The sequence below is a fragment of the Calypte anna genome, chromosome 2, assembly GCF_003957555.1.
Source record: "Calypte anna isolate BGI_N300 chromosome 2, bCalAnn1_v1.p, whole genome shotgun sequence".
Taxonomy (NCBI): Eukaryota; Metazoa; Chordata; class Aves; order Apodiformes; family Trochilidae; genus Calypte; species Calypte anna.
In genome coordinates, this window is record NC_044245.1 from 65,039,168 (window position 1) to 65,056,871 (window position 17,704).

Genomic DNA, 17,704 nt, shown 5'->3' on the forward strand with positions numbered 1-17,704 from the left:
CCTTAGTCCACCACTACTGTGGTTACCAGACCATGGCACTCAGTGCCAAATCCAGTCTCTTCTTTACCAGCTCCAGGGCTAGAGAATCTACCACCTCCCTGGGCAGCCCATTCCAATGCCTGATCACCCTCTCTGTAAAGATTTCTTCCCAATATTTCACCTAACCCCCCCCTCCCCCCCCGGCAGAGCTTAAGCCCATGCCCTCTTGCCTTACCGATGGCTGCCTATCTTGCAGCCTACATGACTGACTTTCCCACATAGAGCTTTGCTGAAAGCTGCAGGCTTGTGCTTAGGTCCTGTGAACTGGGAAGGATGAGCTCAAAACCGCAGGGTAGGGAGAAGAGACTGGGACAACAGATGAATGTGGTGACATATTACAGGGAAGTGCCCGCTGCTGACGTGGTTACCCATGCTCAGGGCTCTGTAGTTACTAAATAGTCACCAAATGCTTTGCAGACCTTCCTGGAGGGCCAACGCCAGGACCTTGCCTCACATCAAAGTTTCTCTGAACCTCCCTTCTCTCAGAAACTTATGTTTCTGGAAATAAAAGCTTGTGTAACCTGCAGCAGAACATTAATGTTGTTAGTGGTGATTGTCTAAACAAGACAGGTGAAATCTATAACCTTGAGAAAGGAGAAATGTTTAGAGGAATCTTGAACCTTTCTAACCCTTTTATTCTGTCCCTTGAAAGAAGCAAAATTTAAAGAAAAAGTAATCATCATAGATATTGGTCACTATAAAGCCAGATTTTCTAAAAGTGCATAATAAGTACAGATCTGAGAAATAACTTCAACACTTGAATACCTTGTTGCTAGTTTTTATGTGCATTTATATTGGAGATAGGATAAAAACCTTGTATTTCAAAAACTTCTGTCTTAATGTTAATACCGTAATGACATAAACACCTTCTGTGATTCTAGGAATCTTCAGGCTGGAGTTTAAACATAAATAATGAACTAGCAGTTTCACTCAACAACAACTTATCACCAAGCTAGCTCTTAAGGGTTAATATTACACACTAATATAAAAGTAACGATCATCCTTTGTCTCCATGCAATTAGCTTTTTAACAATGTGCCTGTAGCTCATACCCAGGCTAAAAGCTGCTTTGAAACATTTCCTCTTGAACTCCAAACGTGTTAAGCTGACTCAAGACAGCTTCTGTAAAAACAATTTATTGTAGGTTGCTGCCTTTAGTGAGGGAATACCCAGCACTTGGTGCAGTATTGCCACATGATGCCCACGGGAGCTTGGCTGTGGGCTGGGCAGTGCAGCATCCCTGCAGGATCAGGCAGTACCTTGGCAGGAGTTGAGCTGGTGTCCCACTGCAAGCAGGGATCAGTAAGAAATAAATCCTTCTTAGGTTTATGTTCTCACACTTTTGGAATCCAGTGGGATTGCTCAGGCTTTGGTCCTCACTTGCAGCCTTCAGGAGCAGATGTAGCCCCAGTTCAAGAGGGGTAGCAAGTGGAGGGTGAAGAACCAACAGGCTCCTGGCAGCATATGCCAGCCTGGGTAGGGTGGGATGGGGTGAAGACCCCTTTTCAACCTTGCCTCTGTGCATGTAGAATTTGAGATTTTAACTGATGATTATTTTTTTCTCCCCAAAATTGGTGAGGACAGACACTGAGGGGCAGGAAGAGTTAACAGTAAAAAGCACGCTATGTAAAATTGTTTTTTTTAATAAAAACAATAAACCTTTCCTTTATAATACACATGTGATTTGACATTGAAATACATGCATATGCTTCTTTGCTTGGTGTATTCCCTGTTGTGCTTTCTAAAACACCTTCACATATGGTTTGCCTCATTCCTGTGAAACTGCTTGTTGTTTATGTCATACAGACAGAACAGATTGAATTTACACAGACTAAGGAGGATGAATTATATGTAGAAGGAAAATCCTTGTTTAAGTGATTAAAATTTGTTCAAAATGAGTGTTGCCTGTTAAAAAAGTTTCCCTGGATTCACCTTTGAGCTCTTCTAAAGTTTTCATCAAAATAAAAAAAAATAATTCTGCTGCTGCTTATAAATGCAATTTTTTATTCAAATATGTAACATTTACCTAAAATTAAAGGTCAAATTTTACTAGGCTTTTATAGCTGTCCTGGTAGGATCTGCTTCATGCACTATATATAAAATATTGCTATTAAGAGTGAGCATTCAACTTTCTTTGTGAAAAGGTGACTAGGTCTTTATTGATTACTTTAAAAAATGCTAATAATTTCAAAATTGCTCTAGGATACAGTTTCTCAGTAACTTCTGTCAGTCCACCTAAACCCTGTTTCATTGTTTCTAATCATATTTTGAAGTGGAATCTAGTTAATATTTTTCATGATGGAGATTTAAAGGGAGGCTAAGCCTTACCTCTTAGGCTTTTCAGAAGTCCTACTATTTTCCTTGAATGCCTTTAAATGCTTCATGTGGCATTCCTAAAAGTGCTTAAGCTTTGGCTGTGTGAGCAGAGGAGCACCAGGATTGGTCCTGATTCTGTATTCTTTGTGGGAGTTTTGTTTTGCTGGCAAGTCACAGCAGGACACAGATCATGGAATTTTTTTTCCCCCAATGTATTCAGACATTAGATTGGTGTTTATGTTGGTGCATGTCCTCCTGTCTTTGTAGGCTGAATTTTTATAACTGACAGGTACTTATTCCTGTGGAGTTTTTTGCTTTAGTATTAGTTTTGTTGGTTAATTGTCAGTTGCAGGAAAAGTTGACTTTTTGGAAATTTGTCCTGTGGACAAATCATTAAATATAGTTGTGGCATCTTTCCTATACCCTGCAATTTTTCTGAAGCTGTTACTTTTTGTTACATAGTATAATTCATAAGTCAGCAAAGTCCAAATGCATACATTTAGAGAGAATATATTTCTTTGTTTTCTTCTGCAATTGAAGAATTATTCCTGTACTAGTGCGTTGTGGTAAAATGGAGCAAATAAGAAATAAGGTGTATTTCCTGCTGATGATTCAGATGTAGAGATGAACGCTGAAAACAATTTTGGAATTAACAAAAATAATTACATGAAAATTTATCTAAACTGCTGGAAAACACAGGAAGAAAAATTTTAGGTATGCTGAAGAAACATGAGTCTTTATTCAGAACTTTTCTAGGGGTCATTTGCAAAGCCCTTCTGTATCTATTCACACACTTGTGTTTTCCAGAATTTGTTGTTATGGTCTTGGAGAACATTTACTATTGCTAGGACGTGTGGATAATTATGCTTGATAATATTTTTAGTTATATGCTCAGAATGATGAAAATATTGTAGCCACTGCCCTTCTTCCTGCAGGTGCCAGACTTGCAGAACTTCACCAGCTGAGAGCTGGCCTTGACCAACAGATAGAAGAAATTAGTGATAAAAATCACTCAGTTGAGAGTTATCAGTGAGTGATCACTTATTGTAGGTGTTGCGAAGGTGTATTCTTGCTTCTTTTTTTTTTTTTGTTGGTTGTTTGGGTTTTTTTCCCTTTTCCTTACTTTGATTTCAGAAAGGAGCAGTGAGCTCAGTTGCTGAGCAACTTCACTGCAAAAACTGAGTGCTAAGTGATCCTGGGAAGGGACATGTGTGGTTGCCATCAGATTATACGTGGTGGGGCTGAAAGAGCAGGTAAATGCTCCCCAGTGGTGTAGGTATTCACCATTTGACCTAAATCTCTCCAAGAAACTATAATCTCTTCTAAAATGCTTTTTCTGCTCTCTTACCCATTAGAGAATTCCTAACTGGTAAAAATGGAAGAAGATAGTTCAAATTTGGCAAAAGCCAGGGGAAAGCTGGAGATATCTATAGAATGTGGTTCTCATGCAGCTTTTTGACAGAAACTGCTATTTTTTCTTATTCTTAAATGCTGGAAATACTGATTGTTCAGCCACCAGGCGTCATGGGCTCTAAAAGTTGTCGGAGCCTCTGCCACAAGGGCAGTCAAAATGCCTCTAAGAGAGCACTTCTAACCCTTCTCCCTAACAGGCACTTTTCACCATTTGGCCTTGATCCCTGCTCAGTGTGGAAGCACTTTTGACATAGCTCAATTGCTCTTTGGTTTATTTGGACTCATAGGAAGGTAGAAGACTTGGCAAGCTGGCTGTGAAGCGTTGGGTAGAGAAATGGGGTTGTTGTTTGTCATTTAATACACATTTTGTTTTCATGAGCTAGAAAAGATGACATTACTGATGACTAGTGGAGAAAAGCGAGGCTATAAGTGCACCATACACAGTCATCTCTAATGAATAGAATGAATAAAAATAATAAGTGCATTACATAGCTAACTGTCACATCTTCAGGGCACTACAGTAAATAAGTGGGAGTTATACATGTGCATTAGCAGCAAAATGGGTACCACACTTTGTATCCTATTGAGTACAGTGTGGAGAGAAAAATATGATAGATTGCTGCTTTTTATCTGTCACTGCTGTAGCACAGAAGCATAGACATATGTATGTAAAATTTGTTATTTCAGTAAATTCTCTAACTCTTTCTTTTGTAGCCTGTAGCAAAATGAATAAGTAGCTGAAGATCCTGGTGGGGTAGTTCTGAATCTATCAGAATAAAATACCTCTGAAGAGGCATAATTATTATTAAATATACACTGATGTGTGACAAAACAGACAGATAAGTTAGGAGGGTCTCTGCCCTTCCAGGTTTCCAGTACAAACCAAGACATTTTAAACATGGAAACAAGAAGCTGTGATGGTAAACTGCAAAGAGCTGGAGCAAGAAAGCTTTGGCAAATATGGGTCTTGTAACTGCTGACTTTTTTCTTATCTCAGAGGTGATGATAAAGATGTGCATGACCACAAAAATCCTCTTAATCAGTCTTCAATATTTTACCCTACTTATTTTGTCCTTGCTTTTAGGGAAAATTCTTTCTCCTTGGAAATATCAGACTGGGGCAGGGTGGAGAAAAGAAAGGTGGAAAGGAAAGAACAGAGGGTTTCTGCCATTTGCCTGGCCTTGGATCCAGAAATTTGCAGTAGTCATGGTTGAATGTTATGAAGGTGTGGATCATTGTCCTGGGCTTAGTTTTAATCATAGTAGGTAGCTTTCTGGTCTACTTCGTCCTTGTAAACTTCTTGTGCTGGTACCTAGGTCTATCTCAATTTTTAGGTCTAGGTCTTTGCTAAAAGAGGCTGTTTGAAAACATTCCAGACTCTTTCTTTTATGGAATTTGACAGTGAAGAAACTCTTGGCTCATCTATCCTTTCTTGCAGCTGTATTTGCATCAGAGTGCTGTGTAGTTCTTACACAGCAGATGTGCAGAGATGCCATCTCTGTCTACCCATCCTCCAGTCTAAACAATTGCAGGGGAAGAGAGATGGGGGTGGAAATAAAAAAATCTGATTCCTTCATCAGTTCCATGACTCAGAAATAGAAGGCAAGCTATTTTACAGAGCTTTTAACTAACTGCTGATGTAATTTGTTCTGCATTGTTTGCCCATTAATCCAAAAATTACTCTTCCCTTTGAAGCTTGCTTTCTGTAGAGGAAACAATGCTACCCTTAACCACCATGTGTATCATTTTATGCAGGGTAACTGTCTACAGTTGGGTTGCATTTCAGTTAAATGTAGCACAGGAGCCTTCTAGCATCTTTGATTGTTTGGTAAATTATTGTATTTCAAAGTTGAAATAATTTCCATTTCAAAACACTGTACCACGATCCTCATGTTCTAAAAGATGCTCAGATGTTCATGCCTCAAATATTCCGTTTAGCCTTTAGAGGTGGCAGGAATTAAAAGATTCTCTTGTCTCCAAGTGTCTTCCTTTCCCTCTCTGGCTTCAGTGTATGCACATGAGATGCAGAGTTTGATGTACAAAATGTCAGAGGTCGAAAGATGCTTATTCAGTCCAGTTCATCACACAGTCCCACACATTGGTTCTGGAAAAATACTTCTCTGTTTGTACTTGTGTCTGTACATTAAGACAGTCTTCCTGGACATAACTATAAGAACCAGCATCACAACTGTGGTAATGTCTCTTTTATTCCTCACTTCTCAGGTAGAATATGAAAAATGAAAGATTTAAAATCCATAATGCCTTTATTTTTTACTCAAAGGACAACACTGAATATATACCATATTTCTAGATCTGAGGTGCCAAGTGAAGGTCAGTAGCTGGTCCTGGTAACCAAATAATGTTTCAGTGGCTTTAGGTGTAAATATGCTTCCTTTACATTTTTTGTCATTCCCCAAGAAATGAGCAGCTCATATATTAAGATTGTAGCATGACTGTCCAGACTGTGGCCCAAGTAATGGGTCTATCCAGCATCTCAATGGCTTCCAGCAACTCCTTGTGACTGCATATACCCAAAAGCTTAATGCCAGCTGTGCTGCAATCAGAGAAATGTGACTCTGAAATGTGCTGCCACAGATATGTGGAGTCGTGGGAGATTAAAAAACCTAACTCTGGCTCATTGGTAAATTGGCTATTATTTTTAGTTAGTTCCCCAGGTGAAGACATCCATGCTATGCTAATAATCAGTCTGAATTAATTCTGGGAGACAGCTTTCAAAGCAGCATACAGCAGCCTGGTGTCCCAGTGGTAGGTTCTCTCCTGTGTATTTGTGTATAAATGCATTCATTAGAAGTTCTGTTTATTAGACTATCCTGCTTCTCTAAAGCACTGAGTCCATTTAACCTACTGTGCTAGTTATTTTTCTAAATATATCCAGACCTGTACTTTTAAAATAAAAATTAACATTGGGAGAAAAGATGAATGGATGGGAAATTGAGTGAAATCTAACTTGGACCATGTAAGAAATTCTCAGTTATTGAATCAAGTGACCAGAGAAATAATATCCCACCCAACAGTGCAGCCTCTTGTAATCTTTTGCCTTCACTAGGTTTTGGATCAGGCTCTGGAGATACCAGCTGTATTTCAAGGGTTTATGACTATTGCTAACTTTGGAAACAGAGCCAGGCTTCAGGATGGAGGCTGTATTCCACATGCACCAGGAGTAGCCTTTTCCCTACATTGAGTAATGTTACAGGAACAATAAAAAATTCTTGCTACTGGGAACGCAGAGCTCTGTGGGACTCAGATGGGACCTGACATTTATGCAGTTCATCACTACTGTAGATCAAGGAACACTACTTTTAGCAAAGAATGCATATTCATTCCTTTTTGTTAACCTTTGCTTCAGTGCATTCATGACAAGATTGTATGGGTTTGTAGCTGTGTTTTAACAGTTTTTTAATTTCAGTTGTTGCTTGAAGCACTGTGCTGAAAATTAGACACTTTTAGTAGTTCAATTATTGTTGATTTATTCATCCCTCTTGTAGATACAGTGAATGTAGTTACTATAGTAAGGTTATCTAGTTCTGAATGCTAAATGCCAAGTTTCAGAGCTTACATCTTGGCAACTGCAAGACTTATTGGCTTGGAATTTGTCATGCCAGCAGTACTGCTTTGTAGCATTTATTTCACAGATTTTCATTAAATGGGGAAAGACAAGAGATAACAGTGCTGCTGGTGACAAGGTGCATCAAGCTGTTAACTAACATTACAGGGGAAATCAGCTCAAAGTAGCATACTCCAGGCTTCATTCAGCCAGTTTCCTTGACTTTGTTGGAAGAATGGAAGCACTGTACTAAACAGAAAGATATAAAAATGACACATGGGAAAAATATTTTCTTTTTTAAAATTTATTTTGAAAAAAATGGAATGCTTAGGACAGCAAAATAAGCTAAAAATGCCATATAATGCTTTAACATTTGTTAACTTTCTTCTAATATCTCTTTTGGGGCCATGAGTTGTCAGAAACCTGCTTAAGCTCCCCTAGCTTTAGCACCTGCTCTGAGTATTTAGCTCAAGACAACAAATGCTGCAGTAGAACACAAAGGGGCAGCTCCTCAGCTGAGATAAGCTGTTAAAGTGCCATTTCCAGTGGACTGATGACAATTCACTCTGACTGAATTGTAAACTTTTACACTAACCTACTGTAATATTTTCCATCACACTATAGACTGTCTACATGTGAAATATAATGCACCTAATGGCATTTAAATTAGCTATCATTGGAGGCATCTGTCATACTATAATCTTCCCTACTCATTTGTAAGATTCTCCACCACTTAACCTCCCTCTACTTTTCAATTGCATGTCTTGTGGTGATGTTACTCTACATCCAAAGATAGCAGCTCTCATCTCCCCTTGCCCCTACTTCCCCATGCAGCTTTCACATGGCCTTTTTACTGGGGACAACTCCTTATCATACATCTATGAAGTCTTTCCACTAATCCCACCCTCTGCAAAAAGGCAGCCACAAATCACTAACATCAAGCTCTAAGTAGAGTGATGATAACCTGGGACTGCTGTGACTACAGTGATGCTGAATGAAAACACAGCCCTTTTCAACTTACATTTGTGTTTAATTCTCTGCCATGCAGTTTCACTGCTATATTAAAGTCTCTGTGAAGCATGATGTTATTAGTTGAGCAAGCATCTTGGATGCTTCTAGGATAATTAAAGAAAAAAGAAATGCCAATTAATCGTTTGCATTTACCATTTAGCAGCAACAGATCTTTCGCTGAAAGTCAGTGTCATCAAAGTTATTTCAGTGGTTAATACACAGGTTTAGATGTTGATATTGGAATATTTTAGGCAAAAACTGTAGCGGGCATATGAGAATATCTGATCCATAATAAGCTGGTAAATAACATGGGGTGCTGTTATTTTCTCTAAAATAACTGAAACAAAAATTTCAACTGGAAAAAGAAGGTGCATAAACTTTTTTCTACTGTGGTTCTTTCTTTCTAGAGGTTGAGGTTGGTATTCCACACTTTAAATGGGGAGTCTGAACTGAAGTTTTCTTTATAGGGTATTCACAAAAACTTGAAGACTTTGGCTTCATAAAAATGGTGCTTTTTGCACTGACACTGTTGTGTTCTCTGGATGTAAAAAAACCCCAACAAACCGAGCAGCACTATATTTAAGAAACAGCAAACCTAAAAATATATCAAAGTCTTACTTTCTTTTGATCCATATTTGCATTTCCCATTGTCTTTGAATCCTTTCATCAGACCCACTGATTTATTATCTCTTCTTCACTTGGCTAGTTTGTGCATATGAAATATTCCTGGGTTCATTGCTGTCCCCTTTTCCTTGTTAGTAGTTCACAGGTTTTCTCAGGCAGTTGAAAAACACATGCTGTTGCAGGATACTTTATAATCCAGTTTGCCAGTAACTGAATTATACATGGGTGGTATAGCACATATTCAGTCTTTCATCCTTATCTCTTACTTCATCATTACCTTCAAACTGCAGTGAAAAATGTGACTAACATGTTGTGTGGTATAAATAGACACTGCAGGTTGAGATCATTTATGCATGGTTTGAATTTTGATGAAATTTTATACTGCCCTCTGGGCTAAACACTTAACCTAAGTGATTGTCCCAATAATTTTGTTGAATCAAACCTTTTCAGATGGAAGTTTTACCTTTCATTATCTTCTAAATTGTTTACTATAAAGCTTTCCAGGAGTGCTAGGAAGCAAATAAAAAGGACACAGTTGCTGCTTATCAGTGATTCTGTGAATCATTATCTTGACAATATAAATGACTAGAAATAGGACTATAAAATACTTTAACTCAAAAGACTCTGTGTTTAGCTTATTGCAGACCATCCTCAATATGCTTTTTCTTTTATGTCCACAGTATTGGGAGGTATGCAAAATGTGACTTTACCAAGGTAGATCTGTTTCTTTACAAGTATTTGTGTATGAATATATTCGCATTTGGTGCAGTTCAGTATTCTAATTTGTGCTATTCTTTGCTATCCTTTTTTTTTTTTTTTAATTGCTTAATTGCAACAGTTATGTGATCTTCCCATATTTATTTATTTGCTATTAAAATTATTTCAGCTGTATTTCTATTATTTTTAAAAGTTATGCCTTGGGTCTGTATTTGGGGTAATTTTTATTTCAATGGCAAACATTCTCTCCATGTAGTTTTATTGGTTTTGATGTATAATAGTCTAGAATTTATTATTGTGAGCTGAAAGAAATCGTTGAACACTGACATTTGAAGTGTGACAATAATGCAAGTAATTATCATTCACTCAGTTAAGATATTTCTATTTCTTGCAAGAACAAATTACAACACAGTCCTCCCATCTTTTAACTGGAAAAATTATTTGGTTTTCAACTGAGCAGTCTGTAGAGATTTTCACTGTCCATAACCATAGTGAGCTGATGTTCAAACCAACACCCACTACTTTCTGTTAGCCTTTCTTATGCTAACAGCCCTAATTTGTTAACCAAATTTAGGGGAAGGATTTTTTTTTTTTTTTTTTTACTCTCTCCAGAAAACAACAGCTTCTTAATAAAGCAGAATCATCCAGCTCAGAAACAAATGTCTCAGTTCAGAAAGGTTAGCACTTAATTGCATGCCCACTGTGGCATAGGCAGGCCCTATGGTATTCTCCATAGTCCCTGTCTTCTGCTCCACTAGACAGAAATAGGTCCTGGGAAGGTCTCCTACTTTGCCTGTCCTCCTGGGTTTCTTGGTTGGAAACCTGGGTACCTGGGTTGAGGGTGGGAGGGCATTGGGGTTTTAATTAATGAGAAGAAGACCAGGGTGTGCATCTGGGGTCCGTGAGGTTGGTGTTTACCTCTGAAAGCACAAGCTCAGTAGTTTGGCGGTGGCACTGTGTCTTAGCTCCGTGTTTACCTCTAAATCCAAGGCTCCCCAGGTGGGCTGTGTGTGTCCCCCCATGCAGCGGGGTCTCTCAGCCTTTGTGTTGCACACTGTGATGTCTGTCATCGGTATACCCAGGTGAGGTGAGCTGGCAAAAGTGCCTCACGTGGCACTTGGGCTGTGCAAAGGAAGAGCTGGTCACAAATTCTGCTGAGAGGGACTGGTGAAACAAAACAGTTTGTACTTTTCTGCAGAAAAATCTGAATATTTTATTAAAAAAACAAAACAAAACAAAACCCACAGAAAAGGCAGTTTTCTGGCAACCGCTGCTAGTCAGAAGCCTTAGTTCCCTTTCACACAAGAGTTTCAATGGAAAATTTTATGGCTAGCCCTAGTGCAGACTCTTTCAGAGGTGTTGAGCACCCACTGTGCCCATTAATTTAAATAAGCTCATAATGTGGTTTACATTTAATAAAGTTGCAGCCTCCACATGAACCAGGTTTACTGAGTGTTGCTTTCTTTCCTGCTGGGTCTGAATCTGCTGGTCTGGATAGTGTAAGTCTTGGTCTAAGATCACGCCTGCGCCCTTTGTGCCCATTAGAAATCTCCAAGCACAAACTACAGGCTGTGTTTTCACCCAGTAGAGATGACTTGTATTCAGGGATAAACTTGCACAAAAGGGGAAAATGAATAGATTTGTGCTTGGAAGAGCCCTCTTGTTGGTTGCTCTGCCTCTAACTTAGCAGAACTCAACTCTGATAATTCTGGTAAATAAACCCAATGTATTGCTTTAGCACTCACACAGTGCTAGGAAAATAGCTTGCTATTAATTTTGAAGTCTCTAGATACAGTGGTAGAGTGAAAATCTTCAAGTGCATATTAGGAAAATGGGGAAAATGAAAACGGATCACATACGTCACTAGTTGAAATTAGCTTGCAAGTCTGGTGGCTTCAGCAGGGCAGTTGTGTCAGCTGAAAAACTGAAGTTTAGTTGTGCTTTTTTTTTTTTTTTTAGTGTGATTGTGTGCTGAATTGTTCGTGTTTACAGTGAGAGAGCCAAAGTTACTGTAGCTCACAGCAAACGTTCCTCATCTTTGGCATTCTGAATTTCAATAGACTGGTGGTGAATGCTTTTGTAACCAAGTCCAGTCTCGTAGGCTGACTGCACATGTTTCCAACATTGTCATCCAACTCTGCTCATAATAAATGTAACCAGTTTATTGTTCAAGAATCTCCACCAAGCCCTTGTCTACAATCGAGTCATCAGTTATTTGTTACTAAGGAGGAAAAGATGACTTCTGGGAAGAATATTTTTAAAGTCCAGTGCAGACAATTGTCCAGGGGTTTTTGTACTTCAACTTTTCATTTAAATGGATCCATAATCACCTTTTAGCTGGTTGATTTGGGTGGTGAAAATCTGGTTTAGCCTTTCAGTAGCATCCCAGGGGGTGACTTGCTCAGAGCAGAGCTGTCCCCTTCTCTTTCATTCCCAGGACTTGCCAAGCATTCCCCAGTCCTCCCACGCAGTCTCCAGCAGCCCTCTGGCCATGTCAGAACACAAGGAAAGTCCCCAGATAGCTTGGATCACACAATGGAAGATGTATTTTCAGTTTGCACTCCTATTGCACCATGAGTGCAATCTGAATTCTTTTCATGGTCTGCCACGATGCTTGCCAGAGTGGTGCTGGATTGGGTGACACACCAATATTTTACAGTCTGTCTCAAGCTACCCACAGGAATGAAGGAAGCACATGACCATATCAGAACCAAGGATGTGTTGTATTATTGCCATGGTTGAGGTTTGGGTTTTTTTTTGACAAAACACTTTTCACTGAAAAAAAAAAGACTTAAAAAAAAAAAAAAAAAGGAGGAAAATTAAGGAAAGAGCTGATGATAATACTTCTTCCAATTCAGGAAAGGATAACTGCCACAAAGTTCAGAGACTCTTGAAATATTCAATCTTAATATTATGAAAAGAACGTTTGTTTTAAAGTAACTTTTGTTTCACATGCTTTGACATACAGAAGGGTTCATTTTCCATTTAAAAGGTCAAAATAATTTCAAAGCCCTCTAAATGATTAAAAGTTCTTTCATTAACCAAAATATCAGTACACAAACATTTTTGTTTTCAATGTTTTTATCTCAATTTGGGATCAGAATTACCTTTTGAAAACCTTTACATGAAGGGGAAGTTACTTTTCATCCAACTTTATTCTGGAATTAAAAACCTTCATGCATTAGTTAAAGTGAGGTCCCATGCATCCTGAAATAAACAATACAGATTCTCTTTGCCTGCATTGGCAATTACTTTGTGTAACTCCCACATCTCAGCAGCTCAGAATCAGATTCATCATGAAAGAAGAACAAGTGGACAGTAAGGACAGTTTGCCAACATGCTACTTGATTACTTTACTTTGGAGAATATTCTTCCTGTCTGTGCCTCAGCAGTCTCAATCTATTCTTACTGTGATGTGTATCATGGAAAAAATGTTATAGATACAGAGGGTCACACTTGTTCTGCTTCCCATGGATGTTTTTTTACATGACTTTGTTCTTGCTTATGCATACCCTCTGCCATTTTCTGCTCATTCTCTTATTTTCCAGGCTCTCTTGTTTCACTTTCTGTCAAAAATCTACAGAGTTCAAGCCAATAATAGCTATAGTATTCCCTGAATTATTAGTACTGATTGGTTTGAGTGTTCAAAAAGTAATAACTAATAGGAAGACATTCACCCAAATATGTCACTCAGTTTTGTGTTAATTTCTCACCCAGCTCCATAGAACCTCGATTTTTTTAGGTTCTCCCTTTGGGAGATTTTTTCAGCTTCTTGATTTAGGGTTTGAAGAATCTGCTAACGTGAAGTTTTCAAGTGCTGCTTTAATGTTGGGAATCCTATGGACTTCTATGCCAGGCTACAAGCTGTAGATGCAATATATGACCCTTCTTCTCTATGTTTCCTTTTCCTAACTCCATGTAGGACAGATAAACCAACTGATAAAATGTCAGGGGCAGTTTTAAAGATCCATTAAATAAGCTTAGATGAGCCTACATAAAATATAACCATCTTGATCAAAGGATTTGCTGTCAGTCAAAGAGTTGATTAACAGCCAAGTGATTGGAAACAGCTTTTTCCAGCGTGGATTGGGTGGTAATAATATGAAAAGAATGGGAGTGTGAAGAGTAATGCTCTTTCAGTGGCTATGTTGGAGAAAGTGCATAAGATTATCAAAGGACAGAAGAGGCAGTCTCTTCCACAGGAGAGACCCTTGTTGAAAAAGCAGAGGTAGAGAAGATCCTAATGTGCTCAAAGGAACTCTGACCCCAGTCAGAGGAGCACTCAAGATCAGTGCAGACATGCAGAAAGGATGACACATTTAGCCTTTTTTAAGCTTGTGTTTTTACAACCATTCGCCCCAGGACAGATGCATCATTAACACAGATCTGTCGCAAACCAGGAGTACTGTAATCAAGGAGGTTAAATCTGACCTGGAAAGAGGCTAGGCAGGTGGGCTAATGCATCTCTTTTGTTTCTGATGTCTAATACCCTAGCCCAGAAAGTACACTGAGAGAGGCCAAGACAAGAAATGTTAGTTCTCTTTCCTTGCAAAGGGACACAAGATCATCAAGAGAAAGATTGAACGTCAAGGGTAATTTGAGAATTGACACACCAAGGCTTAGAGGCTATATTAAAAGACCTATTAGACATGTCAATTAATTTTTCTTTGCCTCATTAATGAGCATCTTAGCTATGCATCTTCTGTTTGAAGCAGTAAGTAATCATTTTTTCCAGGTTCCTTCATGCTATGACAAGCCACAGCCCTCCCGAGACATACACAAGACAGGGTATAATATAGTATGATTATTATTCCTAATTTCATGAATGACTTTTAACTTTTGAATTGAAGGGAAATTTAATACTTATTTTGAATGTTAAATGATGTCACTGAAAAAAAAAGGAACTTATGCAATTCAACAGTTTTCAAAGCATCAGCTTGTTTCACACTTTTAATTTGATTCTCTTACAGTAAGAGAGTTTTTCCACAAACTCCAGTCTCAGCACCCAATCAAAGCCCCATAAGAAGGAGGGAAAAAAAAAAAAAAAAAAAGGCAACATACACTACAAAACCAAAAGCAGAGCACACTCTTTCTTTTGCTATGGGAACTATGAAGCTGCTGATGACCTTCATTAAATGCCACAGCCAACTTCTGACAGGCTCAGCAGTGAGTCTCATGACCCACAACAGAAAGCCAATCTAAATCACGGAGTGGTTGTATTTGTCTTTTGTGTCGAGAAATCTGCTGCTGGAATTTGCTGAGTACTTCTAAAAATGTAGCAGAAGGTTCACTGACAAAAGGCATTGTCTTTGTCAATTTTACCTCCAGACCTTGATCACAGCAAGCAAAAACTTCAATAAGCAGACAAAAAACCCCAAAACAACACACCCTAAATCTAAACCACCAGATATTCTCTCTCTTTTTTTGTGATGAGTTGAAGTCTTTAAGCTGAAAGAATAACATCAGTTATGACCTGTGAACTAATTTGCCTTCTGTTTAAAACAGAAGCAAAGCAAAAAATGACCCAGTGTGTTAACACAATTCTACGTCTACACAACTTAAATATCACCAATAAGAAACCAGGAGATGTAAAAAATGAAGTTTTAACATAAGAGTAAGTTCTGATGCATTGTGGATCTACTAAATTTTAGGTTGATCCTTAAGGAAATAAAGATTATTAAAGCTACAGAAAAAAAAAGAGACTATAAAATACTGAGAGACTGGGAGAGAGCATTTTTGTCTGAACTGAGGTAGAGATTTTCAAAGCAGTCTGTTATCCTGTAACTCCTTGTAGTTGCATTTCAGCGACTGAGTCCCTTTGGTATCTTTGGAAACCTCACCCTGACAGCCCTGCCTGACATCTTAAGGCTTTTGTATCCACAAAACTGATACCAAACTTATCAGAGCCCATGGGAAGGTGACCAGGCTTCTAAACTAAATTTTTTTAACACTGTGTAAGCATATCTAATTATCAGGCTTTGCAATTAAAAATATCTAGATAGGAAGGAAGGAGTGATAAGGATCCTGCTGCAGAAGGAGCTGTTGGAGGGAAGAGGAGCACCAGATTCTGTAATGCTATTAGCCCATCACCCTGAGTTTTCATAAGAAACAACTTGTCTAGGTGAGGAAGGGATGACTGTCTTGTAGGTGCTTCTAATTGGGGGAGTTATCAACTGTGTTGAGTCAAAGGAGTGCAGCCTACTGCAAGTCAGTGCAATCTTGTCTAAATTCAGATGAGTAGTGGAATACCTTATGGTTTAGACCCTTATGGGTCTAAAATAATGGGATTTTGTCCTCTAGGATTGTGTGGATGTCTTTATCGTAGATCAAAAGGTATTAAACTAGTAAGTGTTAAGGCTGATTGGCAAGCTGACAGCACCTCCCCACCCCAGTAATCCAGACTTTCAACAAGAATAAGTGAACACTGAAGCTTAAATTCAGAATGACCACTGGGGTGACTCTTGAAGGTTATTTAAGTGTTTCATACCTTTATTGTCTCGGTGAAACTGGCTCTTTGAAAAACTGCAGTTATGTCTTCCAGGTATTTGGAGTTCTCTGATGAAAAATCTAAAGCTTCCAAGAAAAAGCAGAATCACATCTTTATAAAAAAGACAGGAAAAATATCCTCTGAGTGTCTTTGCAAAAAAAAAAAAAAAAAAAAAAAAAAAAAGAAATTATCAACAAATGGCATCATTTACAAATACAGAGAAATATACACAAAGAAAAAAACCACAAACATTCAGAGAAATTATTTGTATTATAAGATCAATACCTGCCAACCACCATTTATCAGAAACAGCAAAATAACGAAGCTTTTGCTCTGCCCGAATACATTATTCTTCTTCTTTGGAAGCTTTCCTCCTAAACATCAGTGTTTATTTCTTAGCCAGTTTTTTTGTTTGTTTGTTTGTTTTTGAAAGGCAAGGTATATGCAATAAAGCTACCTGTCACTCTACCTCTAGTAACTTCTGATCCTGCTGGCCAATTTTTGGGAAGAGGGGTAGAGTATAGAGGAACTATCCTTAGTTATTAGCCCTGCAGAGAGAAACACTGAGATGCAACCTAATACAAAGCCAGTTCCCCTGTTCCTGGGAATCCTGATCACACAGGTGAAGTCTCACATCTAAGCCTCTTTTAGAAAGTCACTTCTTAGATGTTGTGTGAGAGAGAAGTAGTATAATACTTCTCTATATTTTAACTGAATGAACAATTTTTTTAACATCCTTAAAAAGTAGGTATTCTTTATTTACTCTTGAACAAAACTGTTTTTTGTTGTTTCTTTGTTTTTCTTATTTTTGTTTTGTGCGTGTGTGGGGTGTTTGTTTAATTGGGGCTTTGGGGTTTTTCTTTGTTTGTTTTTTAATGGGTTTTTTGGTTGTTTGGGTTTTTGTTGGTTTTTTTTGTTGTTGTTGTTGTTAGGAGTGCTAAGTCCAAAATATTCTGCTCCCATTGAAATACTTGACTTTAAAAAATACAGTCTGATGAAATTGCAGTTATCTAGGAATCACACCAAAAGCTCTTAAAAATGGCAAAGATTCACATGGATGTTGATTAGCTATGTATTTTAAAAGTCAATTTTTGTTTTTAAAGGTTTTTATCTTTTCCATGTCCTCTCTTTCTTTCACTCAGTAGATAAGTATTTCTCTGAGGCCAACACACTCTACTGTCTCTCCCTTCTATCTGTGTAGATGGACAAATTAATGTTTTTTGCAGGGACTTGGTTGTAGACATAACCTTGTTTTTGCTTCCCAACATCCTCTACCTACTCCTCTGCTTCTGATTATTCTCTGATGCTGGTGTTTCTCACCGTGACACTGTTTTCTGTTTTGGCTCACACTGGAGGTCATTTAGTCTCACCTGGGATAGCACCTTTGAATGTATCAGCGAGGAAATACCTCCAAAGAAAAACACAGGTCCAGAATACATTTTTAGTTAGAGCACACAGAAAGCACATAATGATTTCTATTGTATTACACTTTTTTATTATGTACTCTCAGTATCTCAAAGGAAAATTTATATC